An 11,582-nucleotide genomic window follows, 5' to 3' on the forward strand; every position below is an offset into this window, starting at 1 on the left:
CATGGACCACGGCTCCACTGGGGCGCAAACCCAGGACCTTCTGCGTGTAAAGCAGATATGCTAACTGCTACACTATGGAACCACGTCCAGACCCCTTGAGTTTAAACCCCTGCTCTAACAGTTAATTCTCTACGACCTGTGGAAATGGACTTAGTCTGTAAAATGGGAGGAATTAAAATCCACACCTCGTAGGGTGGTTGTGAGATCAAATAATGCATGGCAAAGACTTAGCACTGCTCCTGGCACGTGACAAATGCTTAATAAATGTCTAGTTGACCATAATGATGATATAAGAGTTGACCGGCCCTGAGCGATCATTTCATTTCATTGGCTCATTTTTCTAGGGGAGGAGAGGGAGGCCCAGAGAGGGGTGTGATCTATCCGAAACCATGCATGCAGTCAGAAAAAAGGCCAAGTCAGGAAAAGAACCCCGTCTGCAGTCTCAGCTCATGACGGAAATCCTCCACGGCGTCTCCTGTGTTTATATTTTGCCTAGAAACTATCCCCTGGGCAGCCCGTTTGCACCGCGGGCGCAGAGAGAGCCAGAGCCTCAGAACCTAGTTGTGCTGCATGTAGTCGGTATTTGGTAAATGCGCGTGGTACGAATTTGTGAATTTTTGTTCCCATTGAGGGCGCACCAAGAACTTTTCGAGGGCAGGGCCTGTGCCCAGTTTTTCTTTGTCTATTTAGTGCCTGGCACAGGAGCCTGGCATTAATTAAGTACGTAAATATTTTACGTGTATTAATTATTAACATCTGAGGCTATTTATAAACAACTACATGGGAAAAGCCCAGTTGGGATTATGGCCCGTATCAGAAGTTAAATTCTCAGCCCACTTAAAAAAGGCCATGTGAAAACATGGCTACAATTCACCCAAGAAGTCTGGCTTCCTCATAATGACATAAAAGTGAAAATGCCATTTAAGGTGACATGTGAACTGATCCCAGAGGTGCAAATCATCCTTTGGCCTGAGCTTGCTCATTCTGCCGGTTTGTCCAGGGAAAATCAAGCCTTGGGCCCAAGTGCTATGCATTTATTTTGAGTGAAGTCTATTCTCTATCTGCAGTGGATAGAGTGGTGTCCCCCCAAATGTCAAGTCCTGAATCCTGGCACCTGTGAATGGGGCTTATTTGGAAATGGGATCTTTACAGATGTAACCAAGTGAAGATGGGTTCATACTGGATTACGGTGGCCCTGCCCCCGTGACTGGTGTTCTTAAGAGAACAGAGGACAGAGACACAGATAACAGACACACGGGGAGACCGAGGAGGAAATTGGAGTGATGCATCTACGAGCCAAGGGACGCCAAGGATGGCGTGGCCCCTGGAAGCTGAAAGAGGCAAGGATTGTCCCCCAGAGTCTTCAGAGGCAGCATGGCCCTGACGACACCTCGATTTAAGATTTCTGGCCTCTAGGACGGTGAGAGAATAAATTCCTGTTGTTGTAAGCCACCTTGTTCGTGGTCCATCCCTGTCACACTGCTTTTACATTTCCTAAAGGGGACACTCTAAAGAGGTAAGACAGGAAGTTATACCAGCCACAGCCACCACTTACTGAGCTCCTACTGTGTGCCGGGATCTGAACCAGACGTTTTCATAGTTAATCTCATTGACTCCTGTCACTGACTCTATGAGCTAAGTGCTCACTCATTCAACACGTCTGTGGAACACCCACTGCTGAGACTGTCTTAGCGTGGGTTCTCCCAGAAAAGGAACCTCAGACAAGGTCTTGGGCACAGGGGAGTTATTTGGGAAGTGACCCCAGGAAGCAGGAAGGGGGCTTGATTCTTCCAGGGACTCTGAGACACATACAGAACGCGTTGACCCACCGCCCCTGCCTCACCGATGACTGTCACTAATGCGAATCCTCCGCTAACTCCCCACCTGCCCACACACTTTATCTCCCCTGGACTTCTGGGATGTACCCGAGAGCAGCGTGGGACCCAGTGGTATTGGAGAAGGCTCAGGGCGGGACGCAGGAAGTCGTGTTGCCTGTGCGTGAGGTGCGTGCTGTCATTATGGGGGGCGCCTGGGCTTGCACCCAGCCATTCACCTCACCTGCTATTAAATCGGAGGTGGGCTAAATAGATTTGGGTGGAGGCGGGGCCTGCTCTATCATTTGTGGGGCCTGGGGCAAAATGAAAATGCAGGGCACTTGGTTCAAAAATTAAGAATTCCAAGATGGCAACTGTAGAGCGTTAAACCACGCAGAGGGCCCTTCTCAGTTTGGGGACCATGCAGCTGTTCAGATTGCAGTGAGACTGTGATGGGGAGCCCAGCGGCATCCACTCCAAGTGCCTCCTATGTGCCAGGTGCCATGCTGAAGGCTTTACACATGCAATAAATAGCGGTTCATTGTATCATGCTTTATATCAGTCACATTACATATTTCTCTTTGGTGGGAACGGGTTTAGACAAATGCAAACTACTTCCTAGCGGCCATTCTAGGCCTCCCACCCGCTGGCCAAGAACCACCTTGAGCACAAACCTGACGGTTTTTGATTTGTGTGCAAAGGACTTTGGCCAACCCCAGCACTGCAGGAACGTGTTGTGATGGTTTTTCCGACTATCGTCTGTGACATCAGAACATCACTAAACTGTCGTTCAGCTGGTGTTTAACATGAACACAGTCTCTCTGTGTCACCCAACATAACTCTGCCCGAATGCTGCAGATATTTTATAATTTTTTTCCTGTCAGTAAGAAACCGTTTATATGAAATTTGAAAATTATTTATCAGATCATCGGGCTTACATTTTTATAGCTTTAGAAACAAATAATTTCTACAGGCTTCAGAAAGTTACAGACCCTCCCTAATCCAGGCTCCACAAGTACTGAACTTCCTGGCTCTCTTCTGGGCACACCCTCAAGTTCAAAGAGAAGCAGAAAGATGGCCCGATGCCTACTCAAAAAGGCCGGCAGACCTTGTGACAACCAAGTGGAGCATGTGAACTTCAATTGAATCCTTAAAAAAAGAAAGAAAGAAAGAAAGAAAAACTACAAAGGACGTTTTGAGACAATTGGAAAACTTGAAAATGGTCTGGGAATTGTGCTTCTCGAACAATCTGTGGTGAAGGACGAGTTTCTGTTTTTGTTTTTCAGTGACGCACACTGACACTTTCATAAAAAAAATAAAAGTGAACTTCTTAAAAAATATATAAAATGCAAGTCCCAAATTTTTATTATGTAACTTCACAGATCTAAAATTGCTATGAAAGTTTCTAAAAGCTCGTTCTCAATTTCAGTACTCAGCTTGTTGCAGACCAATGACAAACAGTCTGAGGGGTGGCCCCAGGCAGCTGAGCGCCCACTGAGCAGCACTGAACTGACGGCCCTTGTGTTAAGAGGTACTGTTAATTTTTATAAGTGTGATAAGATATCAGGGTTTTATAAGTGTGATAAGATATCAGGTAGATCTTTCTCCTTAGTTCATGCTGAAGTATTTGTGGGCAAAACATCAGAATGTTTGCAACTTACTCTTAAATGGTTCAAGAAAAAAACATACTTATGAGTAGAGAGAAAAAAGGGCTAAAGCAAATGTGACAAAATGTGAATGAAGGGTTCCGATAGGTGGCAGGCCTATAGGTGTTCATCGTACTATTAAATCGACTCTTCCATAGATTTGAATAGTCCGGAAATGAAGACTTGGAGCGGAGAAGAAAAACTAGCAGACCACAGAGCTTCATTTCTTCTTGGTACAAATTAAATGTGAGGGCAAGTCTCCCGAGATGCATGGGTCGGGGGGGCAGGTGTACTCACTTGTCCACATCCCAGTGAGCACCCAGGTAGGCAAGACAGCAGAGCCAGGAGCGTCCGGGAGGCCCCCAGACCTGCGGCTACCAGCGGGGCTTGCCTGCTGGGATGCCTTGGCAAGTGATCCAACCTTGCAGCCTCAGCACCCTCTGCTCTAACACAAGGGCCACCCCAGCAAACGTGAAATAATGATGCTTTCTTGGGACAAGTAAATGCACCATGAATGGGCTCTCCTGGCGACCTGATTTGACGAACGTGGACCTTATTTGTAGATTGTCAGGGAAAAGACTGGGCGAATGACTTTCTTTAAGTACCGAATTCCCCAGGTGGGACAGACTCACTGAAGTCAGCTCCATCATTGGGGCACTTTGCAAATGATTGAACTGCAGGCTGTATCGAGAGCTGTAGACCCTAAAACCAGTTCTAATGGGAGCTGAATGATTTCCTCGGACGATGGAACTTCTACCCCCGTGTGCCCCACTTCCAGGAGGCTGGCTGTTTCCAGTCTCTGTATCTTGTTGGCCGTTCCCAGCAGTGGCCCAACCATGGCCCCTCTGGGGGCCCGGCTGTGGGCTGAGTCACATCACTGCCCTGTCTGACTCTGGTGTTAGTCATGACCGCTAACATGTCTGAAGGTCTGCATTGCACAGGTCTGCCCTGCCTTAGAAAAGTTAACGTTCCAAGGGCAGGGCCAAATGCTGGACATGTGAGGAGGCAGCCTCCCAAGGTGCCAGGGGACTTTTTAGGCTCATGTTGGCTTTGATTTGATTGCACGGGCCACTCGTGGAGAATTCTAGGCTTTCCCACTCTGTGTTCCACTAATAAGCATGTTTTATCTAGTATTTAAATTAGTTTCCCAAGGTGGCTGAAGTGCCTTGAACTTGGAGGTTTGCCACTTGCTAGCTGAGGGACCTTGGGCAAGATACTTAATCAAGACTGGCTGCCTAATTTGTGGGGCCCAGTGCAAAATGGAGACGCAAGGTCCTTTGCTCAAAAGTATTCAACATATCATGGTGGTGACAGCGGGGCAGGAAACCACATGGGGGCCCTTCCGAGCACAGGGCTGTATGACCGCCGGGGTCACAGCCCGTGGAACTAGCCCAGCACCTAATCCCGCCAGAGCTTAACCCTCACAGACAACTGGGTTTAATCCCCGTCTCAAATTATGGTGAAGATTAAACGAGGTAATTCTTGGGCCAAGGCGGTTTCCCTGCCATCCTTCCTCTTGGGAGGTGGCAGCCAGCTCAGGTCGGTCTCTGTACCCAGCGTCCAGCCCAACCGGCCCAGAGCAGGCCGCCTTCCATGTTGGTTGAATGGTCGTAGTGCAATATGTTTGTTTATTTCCTCCGTATGTTACACTGCAGATTCACTCATTTCTGCGGATCAGCTTGTGTTGGTTTTCCTAGGACTGCAGCCACTGTTTTCCAAAAGATTTGAGTGTTTGAGTGTGTACGTGTGTGTGTGTGTGTATGTGTGTGTGTAACTAAAAACTGAAATTAATGGACTTACATTCAAATGCCAATTAAGTTCTGAAACAGAGCTTCAGCTACTCCGATCTGTACCCCTTGCCGCCCAGGGTGCGAGCATAGGAGTTTTAACGCAGAGTTGAGAAGGACCACAGCATCTGTAAAGGCAATATGTACTCACAGATTAGAATTAATTACGAATCGCATTGTGATTATATTATCGCCGCCACGAGCACAGCTATTTTACAAAATCGTGCGGCAAAATTCCCACCTCTATTCCCGACGGCAACTGACAGCTTCAGATAACTGTGGCTCTGGAGCGAGCTGAACCCCGAATGACCAAGACAGGTGAGTGACAATGCAGTGGGGTCCAAGGCCCAGCGACTCTTGCTGCACAGATTCTTGAAATCCAAGTGCACATAACTAGTCCATTTTATGGCACAATACAGTTACAATAAAAGAACCCACGATTATCTGGGGCCACGATCTTTTTTCCTACAGCCCTTGGTTCCTGGAAATGAAGCAGGAGAGAGATAGGGAATGGATGACTAAGGACCTCAGTTAGAGGAAAAGCTCTTTGAGCTCCAGCAGAGGGCCTGTCCTGCAGGCCATTTATAGGCCCCCGGTTCAAGTTCAAAGCCATCAAGGCTGCTCCCAGGGAAGCATGAAGCTGGGGAGGAATTATGCCCTCCTGTTTAAAGCCTGCAAAACCGGGGTGGGGGAGGCATAAGTGCCTTACAAACTCAGCACTTCACACTGGGGCTATGGATTTCATTTTCTCACTACTTTTTGAAAACCTTTTTATTTTGAAATAAATTTTAAATGTACAGAGAAGTTGTTAGAACTTCCATATATCCTATCCGTTACCCCAATTTACTAGTTGTTAATATTTTCCACATTTGCTTTCTATGCATATTATTTTTTTCTGAACTATTTGTTGCATACATCATTTCCCTTTGCCCCTTTTATAAATTATAAAAATGTAACAAAATGAAGATTAAAAAACTTTTAAAAATAACCCCAAATCCTACTTCCCTAATACTAATGTTCAATTAAAAATTACCTTATTCTCTGTCAGTCTGCAAATGTGACTTTTGTACAGCTTGACTTTCTTTAAATACATTCACTGATTCATTGATCCATCCGTCTGCCCATTTATCCATCCACCCATCCATCCATCCAAGTATCCATCCAAGAAATACTTAATTAAGCACCTCATACCCTTCAGACCCTACAAAACACATCAAACTATCACATAATTTCATGGTTACAAAATGTGATAATTGCCAATGAGGGCGATTCTTGGCCCCTTTATACCATTTGTCCCTTTAGAAAAAGGTCCCTTGCCTTAAGTCAGAAATGTTGATATAACTGAAGTTTTAATGTATTTATTAATAATTTCCCACCAACTTCCACAAAAGTATTTTAGGTGGCTATCGTAAAAACATATCTACAACCCAGACATTAATAAAAAATGTCAAAATGGAAATCAAAAACTCCTTCCAACAGCTTTCTCTTCCCAATATTTTCAAGTCCAGGAAGTAATTCTTGTGTCATCTGTGTATCATCATCACCAAGCAAGAAGATTTTATCGAGTTTTATTTTCCATAATTTGCATTATCAGAATAATTGGTATTTTGTTTTCTGGATGTAAAATTATATGAACATATTTAATATGCCTTTTCAAACAACACAGACCACTCCTCTCCCGCAGCGAGTTCACAATCGCTTTTCACGGAGGAAGGATGTTGCTTCCTGGAACATGACGATAGGCTGGTTGGCATCCTTGAGCATTACGTGTGACTTTGAGCTTCCTATGAGCCAAGGCAACAAGGAATCATGATGGTTTACGCAATTTTAATGGTCTGTTAAAAGCAAACCATTAGTTCTTCAAGAAAAGTGCCCTTTATTTTCTTCTGGAGTGGAGAGAGATGACAGAAAACTCCATTGGTTGCGGGAGCATCTGGACCAACTCTTGCTGCCCCCACCCCGCCAACACTGCCCCCGGTGTGTGTGTGTGTGTGTGTGTGTGTGTGTGTTGGGGGGGTGGCTAAAGGAAGTGACTGGACTGATGGCCCATGGTAGGAGTGTGTCCCCATGCTGTGGCCTGGAAGGAACTCATGGCTTATTGGAGGGCACAGAAAGCATCTGAGTGTTAAGAGGTACTGTGAATTCATGGGGGAAGTGACTCTGTATGAGTGACTGGGGGGAGTTCTGGAGGACAAGGCAGCATATTAGAGATTCAGCTGTGCCAGGTCGGCAGGGGAATGGCTGGGTCCCCAGGAACAATGCCCCTGCCCTCTTCATGCTAAGAGTTATGCATGTGTCACTTACACCTGCCCCTCACTGCAGTACTGAGTCTCCTTGGGCCGCGCCTTTCACTGGAGAGCCAGGACCGCCCCCCCCAGAGCCATGAGGCTGGAAAACACCCCCTATCTGAATCCCAAATTCTAGTCCCCAGAAAGAAGGAGAAACAAAAGGGGAGAAATCACTTCGACAAGGAGTTTGAACTTGATGCGCCAAAAGAGACCTATTAACCCATAGAGGCTGGTAAACCCAGAAGAAACAGAAGCAGACCAGAAGATGCGAAGTTACTTTCAATTACAACACCAACTGGGAATGGAGACTCCTGGGCAAATGAGATGAGTTCCCCAAAATAAAGAAAAAGCTTCTTCTCCACACCCCAGGGCACTGTGTCTCTTTCAAACTCCTCCCACTGAGGAAGCTTGACACAAGACGACCTGAACAAATGAAGTATTCGGGTGATTGGATTTTTCTATTTAACTCAGACTATCAGGAAAAAGTGATTACAGATCTTTTACAAGAAGTGTTAGATGCGACCTTCTTGAACTCTTTAAATTATTTCTTCTTCCTCAATATGAAAGTAATATGTAGAATCCTTATTCTTAGTAACCAATAATTTATTTTCTGCTTTCTCATTATCACAGCTTTTTGTTGTTATTGTTTTGAAATTGATCTTCAGGAGCCTTAAAATCATGCCATGCCCACCTTCGTCTTTTTATTTTTAACCATTGTTAGACAACATGTTCAATTCTTGGGCTTTCTTTCTTCCTTCTCTCTCTCTGTCTCTTTCTTTCTTCCTTTATTCGTTTCCTTTTCTTTAAAGATTAGATTGAAAGCTTATTATTAAATGAAGAAAAACTTGCAAAGAAGAAGATGCTAAAAATGTTTCAAAAGTAACTAACTTTGCCTTTTCTGGGTCCATACTAATAATGAAGACATGTGTATGTAAACAGAATCCCTTCTCAAATGGGGGTAAGAGGATGTCAGAATCAGACAGAAAGGGGTCCAGCCCCAGCTCCTCACTTGCCAGCAGTGTGATCTCAGGGAAGTCACCTTAAGTCACCTCAGCTTCTCTCATCTGTAAAATGGGGATAATACTAGCATCTTTCTCACGGGGCTGCCATGAGGATTAAAGATACATGTCAAGGGCTTAGCCCAGAATCAGGACCTCACGAGTTACTGGTGGTCATTTGCTGCTACTGTTATTTTTATGACTCTTCTTTTTGTATGTCTGTCACCATCCATGCTGGGATACCAGAAATTGAACCTGACCAATTAAATAGGATTAAATGGGAGATCATGGAGGGTTCTGACTGAAAAATTAGCATTTTGGTACTATATTCTGAATATTATTGTAAAGCATACATAACCCAAAATTTACCATTTTATTCATTTTTAAGTGTATGGTTCTGTGGGATTAAGCACATCCACACTGTTGTGCATCCATCACCACTATCCATTTCCAGAACGTCTTCATCCATCATTCCAAACCGAAACTCCGTGCCCGTTAAACAACGAGCCCCATCTCTCCACAGCATTTGGCAATCTGCAGTCCACCGTCCCTATGAATTTGCCTGTTCTGGTTAGGTCACATAAGTGGACTCAAACAGTATTTGTCCTTTGGTGTCGGGTTTATTTTACTTCACGTAATGTCCTCAAGGTTCATCCACGTTACCGCATGTGTCAGCATTTCCTTCCTTTTCAAGGGTGAATAATATTCCACTGTGTCTACACCACATTTGTTTATGAGCTCATCTTTTGATGGACATTTGAGTTATTTCCACCTTTGACCATGAACATCATTTATATGTACAAATATTTGCGACCTTGCCTTCCATTCTTTCGTGTGTATACGGAGAATTGGAATTGCTGGATCATATGGTAATCATAAGTTACTTTTTGAGGTACTACCAAACTGTTTTCCACAGTGGCTGCACCAATTTACATTCCACATCAGCAATGCACAAGTTTTCTGATTTCTCCACACCCTTACCAACACTTCTTTTAAAAAAAAAATAATAATAATAACAGCCATCCTAATGGACATGAAGTGGTATCTTGCTGTGGTTTTGATTTGCATTTCCCTAATGATTAATGACACTGAGCATCTTTTCATGAGCTTGTTGATCATGTGTATATCTTTCTTTGAGAAATGTCTATTCGAATCTCTGCCCAATTTTGATTGGGCTGTTTTTGTTGTTTGGAACATTTTTTTTTTAAATTGGAGTTTGAAATAATTCTCATATTGGGGGCAAATGGGCTCAATATTTTAAAATACAGGTGTCAAGTTGAAGTGAGAAATAATTTTGGGCTCTGAGGATGCCTTCTTACATTCTCAGACACAAAATAGTATTTTCTCAGTTAAGTTGAATTCATAGCAGACATTAAAGTTGAACAAGTGATATGAAGAATTGGCTGACTTTTTGTGATTTCTGGGAGAGAATCAGAAGGCCGCTCAGAACCAAAGATCATCTGTGAAATAAGGAAGCAGACAATTTATTTATGGTTATAGTTTATGCCAAGAACTATCTTAGGCGCCATGACCTTGAGGCAAAACTGCTGGGCATGTTTGTGGGGACATGGGGTCACCAGAAAATGGGGAGAGCTAGCAATGCACGTCTGGGATTTTTTCTCCTGAAGGGCGAACTGGAAAGACAGGGAGCGGGCCTGGCCCGGGGCCTATTAGGGTATCGTAGAAAACGTGCTTCAGACATCTTAGTAACCCAATTACGACAGCCAGCGCGTGTGAGATGCCAGGTCTTGCGCGAACGTCACATCTGGGAGGTCTTCAATCGAGTTTTAAAACCTTATTGTTTGATGAGGAACCCTCTGGAGTCACGGCGCCCACACTGCCGGTGGCACAGGCACTTCAGCAAACGAGCCTTGAGCACCTAGTCCCCGCAGCGGCCGGAGCACACGAGTTCTTAAAATGTTAACAGACCGAGAGGCCTGGGGCCGCGCTCTTTCGGATGCAGAAAAAAAAAAAGGCCCTCGCTCTGCCGCCCCCTCCCCGGCCCTAGCTTAAGTTTCCTCTGCTGGGTAGGGTGTGGTGCACTCCGCGTACGCAGGAGGCCACAGGGAGCCACTCGCCTCCCGAATGGCCGCAGGCCTGCCCAGGCCGGACCTCACACCCCTCCCCACGCCTTTCCTGCTCAACGTCTCAATCCAGTTGGTAACATCTCAGACGCGGGGGTTAAACAGATCCAGACTAAAGGCTCAGTTCAGCCCACACCGGGGCGCTTGGAGGACGCGCGGCCGACCTCAGGAAAGTGAGACGAGAGTTAGGGGGGGCCTGGGGCTCACAGAAAGAGTCCTGCGACCCGGGAGCCACTGACTCCCTTTCGCAAAGCCGGCTTCAACGCCGCGAGTCACGGGCATGGAATTCAGGCCAGGTGCGGCCGGGGCTCGGCCTGGATCCTCAGGTTTGGTGTCCGGACACTAACCTCGGGGCGTCCGAACGGCGCGAGCTCCCGGCAGCGGAGGGGGCGCCGCGCGAGCCCAGTACAGGCCCCCCAGGCTGCAGCGCGCCTCTGTCCCGCGGGGCTCGGAGCTCCCCCCGCCCCCCAAGACAAGGCTTTAAAAATAGCCCGGGCGAGATCCAGGCAACAGGAACCTTTCTTTCAATGTGTAAAAATGTTTTGCTTCTCGTACGGAACACAACCGCTGCAAGTTCCAGCACACAGGGCCCCCTCCCCGCGCACCCACAGCCATCGCCGCCTCTCGGGCCAGGCGCGGGCACCGTCTCCCGGATCCGGATTTGGGGAGAGCAAGTGCCCCCTGTGGCTGGCCCGCGCCTGACCCCGCGGGCCTGAGAAGGCAGAAGCGGCCCGCGCGGAGGCCCAGGAGGAAGTTGGAGCCGGAGACGCGGCCGGCGCAGCTTCTTTCCCTTTCCTTTTCTCTCCGTTTTCCTCCTCCTTCTCCAGAGAAAACAAATAAAGAAGAGCAAATAGCCGGGAGGCGCTCGGCATCCAGGACGCTCCCTCCCCCGATCCAAGTTGGAATTAGCATCCTCTTGGGGGTGAGCGCGGCGCGGGGCGTGCGCGGGCCGGGGACCCCCAAGC

The 11,582-nt window shown here is 46.7% G+C and overlaps 1 protein-coding gene across 1 annotated transcript in view; it reads left to right on the forward strand.

Moving 5' to 3' along the window:
- The first annotated feature begins 11,379 nt into the window (after positions 1-11,379).
- CTBP2 (C-terminal binding protein 2) overlaps positions 11,380-11,582 on the forward strand; it is a 146,933-nt gene continuing 146,730 nt past the window's right edge. Inside the window, exon 1 of the mRNA XM_025047524.1 lies at positions 11,380-11,539. The gene's annotated coding sequence lies outside the window, so the exon portion shown is untranslated. The remainder of the gene's footprint in view (positions 11,540-11,582) is intronic.

Source organism: Pteropus alecto, unplaced genomic scaffold, assembly GCF_000325575.1.
Source record: "Pteropus alecto unplaced genomic scaffold, ASM32557v1 scaffold74, whole genome shotgun sequence".
NCBI lineage: Eukaryota > Metazoa > Chordata > Mammalia > Chiroptera > Pteropodidae > Pteropus > Pteropus alecto.